The sequence below is a fragment of the Solanum verrucosum genome, unplaced genomic scaffold (genome assembly GCF_900185275.1).
Source record: "Solanum verrucosum unplaced genomic scaffold, falcon-dt-bn FXZP01000017.1, whole genome shotgun sequence".
Taxonomy (NCBI): Eukaryota; Viridiplantae; Streptophyta; class Magnoliopsida; order Solanales; family Solanaceae; genus Solanum; species Solanum verrucosum.
The window spans coordinates 386,085-398,859 of NW_026020078.1; the positions used below are offsets into that span (position 1 = coordinate 386,085).

The 12,775-nt window shown below is 34.5% G+C and overlaps 1 pseudogene; it reads left to right on the top strand.

Moving 5' to 3' along the window:
- Positions 1–8,250: 8,250 nt before the first annotated feature.
- LOC125824218 (probable indole-3-pyruvate monooxygenase YUCCA10) lies at positions 8,251–10,732 on the top strand (annotated as a pseudogene).
- The last annotated feature ends 2,043 nt before the right edge of the window (positions 10,733–12,775 follow it).

Below are 12,775 nucleotides of genomic sequence, written 5' to 3' on the forward strand. Positions count from 1 at the left end.
ACTCTCTGATGAGTTGCATGATCCTCCTCATTCCAAGAATATACGAGGATATCATCAATAAAAACAATAATGAACAAATCCAAATACTGTTTGAACACCATGTTCAATAAGTCCATGAAAGTTGCAGTAGAATTTGTTAGTTCAAAAGACATAACTACCAATTCATAGTGATCATACGAGTCCTGAAGGTTGTTTTCAGAATGTCACTATCTCTGACTCTGAGCTGATGATAACCAGATCTGAGGTCTATCTTAGAAAAGCAACTAGCACCCTGAAATTGGTTGAACTCCTGGGGGATAGGATACTTTTCTTGATTGTGACTTGTTTCAACTAACGATAGTCAATGGACATCTTGAGAGAACCATCTTTCTTTTTCACGAACAACACTAGTGCACCCCTTGGGGAAATACTAGGTCTGATAAAGCCCTTATCTAGATAGTCTTTTAAATGTTCTTTTAATTCCTTAAGCTCAGCTGGGGCCATTCTGTAAGGAGGAATAGAAATAGGCTGGGTATCTAGAAGGAGATCAATTCCAAAGTCAATTTTCCTTTCGGGAGGAACTCCGACAAGATCTTCTTGAAACACTTCTGGAAACTTATTTACTATTGGAACTGACTCAAGAGTTGGGGTTTCTAAGTTTGAATTCTTAACACGAACAAGATGATAGACATACCCTTTAGAGATAATCTTTCTGGCCTTAAGGTAAGAGATACATCGACCTACATGCACTGAGCTACTACCCTTCCATTCTATGACTGCCTTGTTTGGAAACTGAAACCGAACGATCCTAGTTCTACAATTAACTAAGGCGTAACAAGAATGTAACAAATCCATGGCTAGAATGATATCCGAATCTACCAATTCTAACTCTACAAGATCTGCTAAGGTGGATTTCTGAGAGACTGTGACACGACAATTTATATATACCTCTTTAGCTATAACTGGGTCACCAACTAGAGTAGAGACTAAGAAGGGTTCTGAAAGAGTTTCTGAACTGACACCGAAGATTATTGCTATATAGGGAGTTACAAAGGAAAGAGTAACCCCTGGTTCTAACAATGCATAAATATCTAGATGAGCCTGGAGAGCATACAACCTATTTTGGTGTTGACTGCCACTTGTACCAGATGAAGCACACTGCTAAGTTGGGCAACCTATTGGAATTGTAGACTGAGACCTATTATTGTTACCTCCTTGCCACGGCCTAGCAAAAGGTCAATCGTTCAACCTATGGCCAGACTGACCACACCCAAAGCACCATTTGTTGCCCACAAGACACTCGCCCAGATGGTTCTTACCACACTTTGGACAAGTTTAATTACTCCCCTGAGACTTAGAGCTTGATGCCCTACCTTTCTGATCCAGTCAAAACCTGGGAATGAGAGTGCTAGCTGAGGAAGGTGATGGGGTTGTAGACCTCTTCTGAAACTGTGAGTGATTCCCACCACTCAATTTTTGCTGAGAGTATTCATAATTCCCCATTCTAGCCTTCTTATTGTCTTTAGCCATTTCCCTAAGCTTATCTCCCTCAACCTCATAAGCATGAGTCATAAGACTAGAGATATTCATATCCTCTAGCAGTATAGCATTCCTGCACTCTGTCTTCACCAAGTTAGATACCCCAAACAGAAACTTACTCATTTGTTACCTTGGATCTGCAACCATATGTGGAGCATACCTGGAGAGATAGGTGATTTTAAGTCCTTACTCTTGGATTGACATAGTACCTTGCCTCAAATTCATGAATTTTTTAGCCTTAGCCTCCCTCAACTCTCTCGGGAAGAACCTGTCCAGAAAATCTACAGTAAAGCATTCCCAAGTCACAGGAGTTGCATCTGTATCCTTGTTTTCTTTCTACTGCATAAACCAGATGTGAGTCGCATCCTTGAGCTGGTAGGATGCCAACTATACCCTATCATTACCACTCATTTGCATCACTCTAAAGATTTTCTTAACCTCATCAATGAAGTTTTGTGGGTCCTCACCAATCTGCGACCCTAGAAACTCATGCAGATTCATCCAAACAAAATCTCAAACTCTAGCTGCTACTGATCCACCATTAGTATTAGTAGGAACTAGGATCTACTAATTGTTCTGGTTTGCTGCACACTGAGCCAATAGTTGGATCGCATTCCAAAATTCTGTATTCGTAACCTCATGGTTCGGGACTAGATGAACTGCATTAGTATTGCGTGCATTAGCATTCTGTGCATAATTTCTACGATGAGGCATGATCTGAAATGCATAACGATGAATTATAAGAGAGATCATACGACGCACGATAAGAATAGAAAGAAATTCAAGTTTTTCCTAAAACACTTTGTAGCCTCCCTCTCATAGATGTGGTGCACTTCACACCCATGAAAGAGACTCTACTTAGTGCAGATTTTAGACATTCTAGGACTCTTGAACGTAATGTTCTGGTATAAAGTTTGTTATGCCCCGAGGCTACCCCTTGACGTAAACACACGACCTAGGATCACGAGTAACCCTAAGCTAACCCTAAGCAGGCATATCATCAGCATACTAAGACAATCTGAATAAAGTGATATAATGCAGAAGCTAAAATAGTTGTAACTGAAAGATGGGGAATACCCAACTAGTGTGAATATATGAAATGTACTAAGAGTTAAATAACAAATGAAAGATCAAACTCAAAACTAAAGTTGAATCTAATACTATATCTGAAAAGCCTCTAACTCTGTTGAGTTGCTGGGACATGCCACCAGCGAACTCTAGGAAAACTGGAACGTGAAATAAAAGACTTCATATGAAAGACATGTCTACTGTCCTCAAAGTATGAGGACTCACTACTGAAGCTGCTGAATACGGATCAGGAACCGATGTATGTGTGATCAGGATGCTGAACACCTAAACCTACATCATGAAATGATGTAGCGCAGAGTATGCGTCAGTATTTGGAATGCAGTGAGCATGCAGGATATAAATAATAGATGAACAAAGTATAAAAGTTAAACAACCATAACTGAGCAATGAAATAATCTGAACAAAAACATAGATACTGAAATATAACTGAAAATTGAGCTAAATGCAATGACCAAGTACTAATCATGAATTTAACATGCTGAGACTAAATACTGAAGTATAACTGAAAACCTGGTCATATGCACTAGAGTCTGACTGTGGGAGCTACTATTTACCGACATAAAACCATGCGAGGTAAATGCAAAGTTTGATGTATACGCCCTATCGAAAGGACACAATGTACCTTGCCAGGAGTATAAAGGCATGACTGGCGTGATCACTAAATCTGATGTTCAACACAGGGTACTTATAATCCTACGGGGGCACTTATTTCTGGGACTATAAGGGTACGCTAGACCCTAGTCCAACTCGGTGTTAATTCTACTCCCAACTGAATATCTATATGATTGAAATGTGACTGAAATACTGAATCACTCAAAAACTGACATGCTAACTGAGAATGCAAAATTTATATACTAATAATGTGACATTCGAAATCTGAAGCATGATTATCTGTTTAACTGACCTAGCAAGTGTAATTCATGAGCTAAGAAAATCAACACAACTAGGGTTCTGAGTTTCATGTAAGGAACTAATCTACGATTTAACGAAAATATGATAATATAATTAAGAATACTATAATAGCTAAATCACAACCAATATCTAAGGTTTTAGAAACCCTAGGTCTAAGCAAGATATCGAGAATCAAGAATCTGACTAAATTCTAGGAACCTAGTGGATAAAAGGAACCCTCTAGTGAAATCCCACATACTTGGTGATGAAATCTACGGAGAAATTCTTTGATTTTGGGGCTAAAACTTTGAAGAATATTGTTGCTTGTTCTTGTGAGGTTTGGACGACTTTTCCTCTCTTTTTTTCTTAAAGTTTGGATGATTTTTGGAGAATGAGGGTTCTGGGTAAGTCTGACTAATTAATTAGGCTTAGATTGAGTAAAACAACGTATTTTAGGTATTAAACGATGTAGTTTAAGGGCCCCAATGCATAGGAAAAAGAACTATATGACCCAAACATAAAAGATGACGAAATTCATCCACAGAGGGACATACGGACCGTCGATTGGCCTACCAACTGCAGGTAGGGGTCGTCGGTCAAGTCTGCCCGATAGGACTTCACTAAGATGAGCATAATATTTTACTCGAATATGGTATTTTAGCAAACTCGATGGAATTGGAAAGAGGATTCAATTATCTTTAATTTAATAGGTCATGGGCCACCTAATTCATTTTGTGCTAAAAGATATAATTGTTGAAGTTGACCCAACATCAATTTCCCTCAAATCGACTGCTCACCCTCACCTACGGTCAGACCTATGGTCCGTAGGTCCAACCACGGACTGTCCTGGTCGACTGTGGGTGGGGTCAGGGACCATAAATATATAGTTCACAATGACAGACCCCACCAACGGACCATGTGTCAGACCACAGACCGTCGGTGGCTTGCGTGGTTCTTGCACTAGGTCCTGGAAAGATGCATTTTTCTATTTTCTCAAATCTGAGGTGTTACATGTATTTTCATATAGATTTTTCTCAGTCGGCTGAGGATACCTATTGAGTACCATTATTTTAGTACTCATGATACACCCTGCATCTTTTCGGGATGCACATCCTAGTACCAGTTACCAGTAGTGATTGTTCGTGTTATCTTTTGTAGCTTTTGAGTTAGGAGATATGGGTGAGCACTTGGTGTCCTGGATCAACCTCTTTCCTTCTGTATATATGTTTAACTAGTATTTTTGCCTCTAAGGAGGCTTGTTGTGGTCCACTATTGGGACTTGTATATTCATATTAGACAACTCTGTACTTGTGACATCCAGGTTCTAGGAGGAATTCTCGTCTATATAGCTTTTTCTGGCTTCCACTTCTATCTGATTTTATTGCTATAGTGTTAGTTTTGCTAGTTCTAGCCTTGTACTCTTTACTTGTCATTTGTGGTTATGAGTTGGCTTACCTAGTGGTGATTATAGTAGGTGTCACCATGATTTGAGGAATCGAGTCATGATAGATAAACTTAGATTTTATTATAGAGAGATCAATACATGTCTATTTGGAAGATTTCCAAGGGACTTGTCCTCTACCAAGAGTAAATACATATCCACTTGTGGATTTTACTTCATTTAATCTAGTGATTCAATTTGTATCACTATATACTTTCAATATTGCTAGATATTTGTTTTAATGCAAAGCATTGTTTTTTAGTATGTTCTAACTAGCGCAAAATTCTTTTCATTACCATCCAATGATTTGATTGAGATTACTCATAAACCGACTCAGTTTACTAATAGCACATGCTATATCTAGCTACGTACAATTTATGATACACATTATACTTCCCGGTACTCTTGCGAGTCTTGACAATATTGAAATTTAAATACTTGAACTTATCAAGTACCTATCAATGACAATACTCAACAAGTTTGCACACTTTCTTTTCTTTACCTGGAACAACAAACCCCTAAGGTTGTTCCATGTAAATTTCTTCCTTTAATTCTCCAATTAAGAACGACATTTGCACATCGATTTGATGAATTTGAAGGCCATATGCTGCAACTAGTGACTAGACAAAAGGGGCAACAATCAATTCTCTATCATGATACAACAAATCATGAACATGCAAAACTTTTTGTTGCTCCTTTACTAAATAGACAAAACTTTTTGTTGCTCACTTTTTCTGTAAGGATATCTTACCCTTTGATGGATAATTCAATTTAATTTCGAAACATATTTCTACAAAAGGAGATTCATAATCTCCACATCTATCACTTTTAATCTCTCTTTTTTTTCTATCAAACTGATATTTAACTTCTGTTTTATATTGCGTCAATGTTTCTATTTCTTCATTCCTACTATTCAACAAATAGACTTGACAATATCTAGTGCAATTGTCGATAAAAGTTATGAAATACTTTTTCCCACCACGAGATATATAATTCCTTTCAACAAATTTATAAGAATGCTTGATCAGTTTTTGCAAGGTTTTGTAATTGACATGTCCCAAATGTGCATGTCACAAACACTTTGACTCAAGCAAGTAAGAACAAGCAAAAATATTGAGTTTGAAATGACCCTCCGTTACGTGACTTTTTCTCTCAAATATTTTGTTCTTTACTTTTTATACAAACATTATTTAGTCTCACTGATAGATGTCCTTTTCAGAAGGACCTTTCCATAACCTTCAATTTGGTTGGTATAGAGATAATCATGAACATAGTCTCATTTGGTCCAATAAGGGCTATATGACCCAACTACTTTAAAGTGAAACTTTTACATAAGAAAACACAAATTCACAAATATTCATGTCTATACAAATAGATTAAGTGAAACTTTAACATAAGGGAACACAACTCTTTTGAACTAGTATATATTTAACTTGGTGGTTTTATACTAGTCATACAATATACTAGTAAAAGAAAAATTCAACAACCACAATATCAAATATACTCCAAGAGTTTTCACCAAATCTAATTTTGTTTTTATCACAAGCAAAGAACCCCTATATTATAAATATGATCCCAAAAATATTTTTCAAGTACTTGAAAATTATTTTGCACATATTTTTTTCCATTCTTTCAACTTGTTTACCATCAAAATATACATTGGCATCATGGAGCATCTTTTGGAGATACTATTCTACAAAAGAATCATTAGTGTTTCAATTCCCTCAAATAGTATTTACAAAAAATGAAAGTTCAATCCATAGAGGCACCCATTGCAGGCACAAAATCACTTACTTTATGTCACCTTTTGTTTTCCTATCATAATTAGACAGACAATTTAGTATTTAGAATACTAACAATATATACCAAATCTTTATACAAGTTGTTTCTAGTTAACAATAACGTTTTTATATTCTTCAAATCGTCAACCAAATGAACTTTGATTGATAGAGTTTTTATGACATCAAATCAGTTCCAATTTCAGAAGGAGTAGAAAACCAAGAGGTTTTAATCTCTAGAAGCCAAAAGTACAACACTATCTATAGTTAACGATGACATTTTTATATTCTTCAAATCATTTAGCCTTAATATGCCCGATGAAGTTTTTATACTCTTGAAGTGGAAATATTCATTCAAACATAGTGTTTAACGAATTGATTAAGATTTTATATTCTTCAAACTAAATGCACAGTCTGATTTATTCAGTGAAGTTTTTATATTCTTGACCATAAAATAATATTTAAAATGTCCTTGAATATCTATCAAAATGGAAACTCACAGTTCTTAAAGTATGACCAATTTGGTATGCTTCCAAATTGCATAAGTGAAATGTCATTATTGATGACAACATATTTATTTAAATTTGCACCTCAACTTATTTGTTCTCTTCTTCTTGGCCACACTCAATTAGTTCAAGCATTAGAGATTGCAAATAATCAAACTAGTAGCTTATTAAAGTAGTAATGTTCATCATAAAGTTCTTTCATCATATGATAAAATGATCTCTTTCTCATTATATTTTTCTCCAACAAAGTAGAACACATAAAAATACCAACAGTAGAGTAATTTTCTTAAGATCGTTGTTAATTTGTATCATTAAAATATTTAGAACAATAACTTTGGAGAACTTGATAAAAAACAACAAAGTTTAAAGAAGATTTTTAACCAAAAACATATAAACAGTAAATAGAAAAGAACTTGACAAAATATTTTTCTCTAGGAAGAAAATTGTGTCAACATTGTTTCTTAAGAAAATTATTCCCACAAGTACCCGAGGTTAATGGAATATTCCTTCTAGGATAGTACAATCTTACTCATCGGTGTATTTGTAGCTAAAACCACAATATAAACGAACCACTCAACGACAATAAAATACATTAGAATTTGTTTATGGAGAAGAAGAAGAACTTATGAAGTTCAGAAAACCCCTTCTTGAAAAATAAGAGGAAACCTCTCTATTTATAGACAACAAAAGATAGGGTGAACATGTCTTTAATGTACCTTATCAAAAAGGCCACAATCGTCAGGGAAAAGTCAAATGTCACAACCATTCATAAAAGTCACAACCTTATGGAAAAGTCACAACTTTTCATAAAAGTCACAACTCTTTATGAAAGTCACAACTTTTCATAAAAGTTACAACTATTCGTAAAAGTTATAACTCTTTGTAGCAATAAATATAATTTTTATCCTTTCTGAAGACCATATATACATACCTCATTGTATAAATTCCCCTTTCTTAAAATCTTGTTGCAATTTGTTTTTCAACAATACAAACAAAAACTTTACTTTAATTTTCTGAAAATTTTGCAATGGTTAATTTTTTAAAGGAAGAAGTTGAAGTTGTTGTGGTTGGAGTTGGTCCATCAGGTATAGCGGTTTCAGCTTGTTTGAACAAATTGGGCATCAAAAATAGTGTTAGAAAAAGAAGATTGTTTTGCCTATTTATGGAAGAAAAAGACTTATGATAGACTTCACTTGCATTTATCTAAGGATTTTTGTTCATTGCCTTTTATGCCACATGCAACTTCATCACCTAAGTATTTGCCAAAAAATGAATTTATTCAATACTTAGATGAGTATGTTGAGTATTTCAACATCACACCAAAATTCCAAACTTTTGTTGGATTAGTCTTTTACAACCATGAAGAGAAGAAATGGAATGTCAAATCAAGAAATGTGACTAGTGGAGAAATGGAATTGTATGATTGTGATTTCTTGATTTTGGCTACTGGAGAAAATAATGAAGGTTATATTCTAAAGGTGGTAGGGATAGAAAATTTCAAAGGAGAAATAATTCATTCAAGTGAATACAAATCCGGCAAAAAAATATAAAGATAGCAAAGTATTGATCGTTGGATCAGGAAATTCTAGGATGGAAATATCTTTTGATCTTTCAAATTATGAAAGTCACACATCAATTGTTGTTAGATGCCCATTAAGTCTCTTTATTTCTCTATCGCTTGTCTTTACTTTATCTTTTTTCATTTTCATGCGTGTAGATATGTGTTTGTTGATTTTTTTAATTGACATCGGTGATATTTGATTAGTTTAGTCATACATCAACTATTTTACTTGGTACCTGTTACTTTTTACTAGCATGTGCGTGGTTGTACTTTGTTCATCTAGAGATTGGTGTGAGTTTCTTGTCCATCAACACCAGGTCATACCCTCAAGTGAAAAGAGTTGGAATTGGAACATGATTTTCATATATACCCTTATAGTAGTACTTATCTAAAACTAAGTTTTGATTTTTTTCACCTCCAATAATTTCCACAAATCATCAGTTGCGACAGAATTTGTATACTAACAAACTCAGCTCTAAGCACAATACAATATTGCAAAAACAACCTGAATTATGAATACAAAGTTTATTTAATCTATCTATGTATCCTAATATGTTTGCAGATTCATGTTGCAGGACAATACAATATTGCAAAAACAACCTAGGATTTAATTTATTTTGTCCTAATATGTTTGCAAATTAATGTTGTAACAAAGGAAATGGTGCATGTTGGAATGGTGTTGCTAAAATATCTACCAATATCTTTGGTTGATATTGTGATTGCAAAGTTTGCAAAGCTTAAATTTGAAAATTTGGCAGAATTTGGAATACCACAACCAGAAGAAGGTCCATTTTCTTTTCTCAAAAGGTACATCTCCAGTAATTGATGTTGGTGCCATTGACAAAATTAAACTTGGAGAGATTAAGGTATGATACTATATTTATTTATTTTCATTCTATTTTGAGAAATATAATGTAAAAAACAGATGGCGAGAGTTGCTCTGAGGGCTTTGGTCTAATGGTAAGAACACAACCTACGATGTGTGGTTAGGGGCATCTCACGAGTTCGAATTCACTTAAAACCAATAAACTAATAGTATTTAATGAGAAAGAGTTGAAATACATGTTCATCATCTATAATATTTTGAATTATACATCACTAGTTCTCGAGAATTTCTCGATCATCAAAAGGAATATATATATATATATATATATATATATATATATATAGATTTTTCACCTTTTAAAAACATGAAGGTAACCATTTAGTATATATAACTAGTATAAATTTTGGATACAAATTATAAAATTATTTATAATTTTTAAATTGTCGGTAAACTATAATTTGTTTTAGCGGGAGTTATGTATCTTATTTTTGAAGTAACTAGTTTCACCTATCATGGGCAACAATGGGCGTATCCATAATCATAGTTAAAGAATCATAGAATTCAATAATTTTAGCTCAAATTTATAGAAGTTAAATTCATGTGGTTCATGAATTTGGTGAATTATTGATTAGGTACTTCCTGGGATATCAGAAATAAAGGAACATACATTAGTGTTTGAGAATGGGGAAGAACATCAATTTGATGCAATCATTTTTGCTACTGGATACAAGAATGTTGCTACCAAATGACTAATGGTACATTTTTCAAATTATATGGTCTTTTTTTTTATTCGAATTTTTAATCTTGAAATTGTTCCACTTGCTTATAAATATCACTTGCGGATAAGTTTTTCTCTATAAATTTTCCTAGTTACTAACTTCACTTACTATAAGTTCACTATCATTGTCTAAAATATTTACAATTTTATTACTTTTTTGTATGCCGGATTATAGCTCTATATTTCTTGATGATGGAAGATTGAAGAATGCATTTCCAAATCATTGGAAAGAAGAAAATGGGCTTTACTGTGTTGGATTTTCAAAAAGTGGGCTTGCTGGTATTTCAATGGATGCTATAACTATTATTGATGATATTAAGACTATCAAATGAGACAAAATTTAGATGTCCATTATTATACAAACTATGATTGTTAGATTCTCCAGGTCGTTTGTGAATGCAAGATGTTTTGTGCACCGATCTTGACCTTGAAAACCTTGTTTTAGTTGGATTCTATTTTTTTATTCTTTTTCTTTGTTAATTTTCATTTTTTATAATGATGGTGCTTTCAACTATTAATTTTAGTACTTGGTATCTCTTGCCAGCAAAAGTATCAAATAACTCTAGTCTCTACAGACCAAATTGAGTAACTTTTTATTTAAGACATTATATGCCCATGTAGGAATAAGTATGAAATTTTGATAATCCCTAATGTTAAAAAATTGTTTTAAAAACCAATAATTTTTGTTACTGGTAAAACAATTGGCATCTAGTCTTGAACCAAAAGTACTACAAAGATTATATTTCCTATTTTTTTTAGTTAGAATATAACTCATTGCTCATTATTAGGAACTCATGTCAGTCAAGTAAATTGTGAGAGAGAGATTTGGCTTCTCGAGAATCCAGATTTCCTTCAATTCCTTGATGTTCATAAACAAAACAGTACAAAAACAAGAGGATGACGATGGATATGTTACCTTGCTCAGATGGCATACTCCGTAAGTTCTAGCAAGAATGTAAAATCGATTGCAGATGATTCAACTAGACACGTGTGTCCTTCTTCATCCGTAACCAATGGTTCATTTCACTTCCTCCCCAACACCCTGTCTGCATTTATGACCAGTCCGCCTTTTGGTCATCTCATCGCCTGCAGTGTCTTTCCTTTAGCATCCTCGCATTCTGGATCATTGGGCAGTACAGTACTGCTTCGCGAAACTGATCGGCGACTCGCCGATGGCTTCTTTCCTCACCTTTTGATCCACTTCCTTCAAGGCTTCACGTACTGGAACGAAGGGAGGTTCATGTCATTTCGGCGACTCGCCAAGTTAAACTCGGCAATCCGCAGGGTTTCATTTTTTGTTCTTTTCAGCCCTATTTGCTCCGTTTTGTGCCTAAGTGTCCATGCTTCCACTAAAACTTCAAATACCTGAAACTTCAGCATTTTAATCAGGTATTGAGATAAAACAAGCATTCAAGGACACTATTTCCATTAAAATAAAGCCCTAAATGAGTCCAATTTGTGGACTCATCAACACCCCTAACTTAAACTTTTGCTTGTCCTCAAGCAAACTCAAGTTAAGTCGTTCAAAAAGGGTGTCTCAAACAGTGCTACACAAGACTAAATCATGAATGCACACAACAAGACTTAATTTACTTATGCAAGGATCAATTGTGTACTCAAAGATTCAAATTGTGACACACCATCACTAAAGATTCTCATGCTCGCAATACTTGTTACTTATGCAAGTTCAAGCTCAACAAAAATCTCTAAATGCCCTCGCACAAAGAATGATTCCATATTCACAAACAGATATGAGTCAATTTAAGATCAGAAATCTGATACAACGCTCATACTCAAAAAGAGGAACACAATGCATGTTTTCACCCATAGGTTTGCCCTTATTTTCCAATTGAGTTTCGATCCAGCTTACTCAAGATCAAAAAGGTCTTTCTAAGGCTTGTAACGGGCCTGAGTGCAAAGGTATGGTCATTTAGGCTTAGTGACTTTTTCCTGATGAGTTGTGGCATTCTCAAGACATTCCCTTCTTTTCCTTTATCAATTCTTTTTCTAGTGCTTCTAAGTCACCCTTTTTTGTTTGTTCTCTTCCATGGATTGCTTGAAACCCGATTCCCTTCATAATTTATTCAACATTTCATATATATATACTATTTTATTATTTTATTTTGAATTGAAGGGATTCCATTTTTATGCAATACCATGGGTTAAGGGGGACTTTTCTTGCACTTCTTGACTTCTCCTTTTTCCTTTCACCACACCCCCAACTTAGACTTTTGGCCTAAGTTGGTTATTTGCTAAATCACAAATCAAGAGGATTATAGGTAGCAGATCAAATAAGGTCTAGGGTTTATCAAGGTTCTTCCAAAGAAAGGTAAGGCTCAAAGGTATTCAAAAGAGTTTCACACGCTCACAGGTAGGTCACAAAAAGA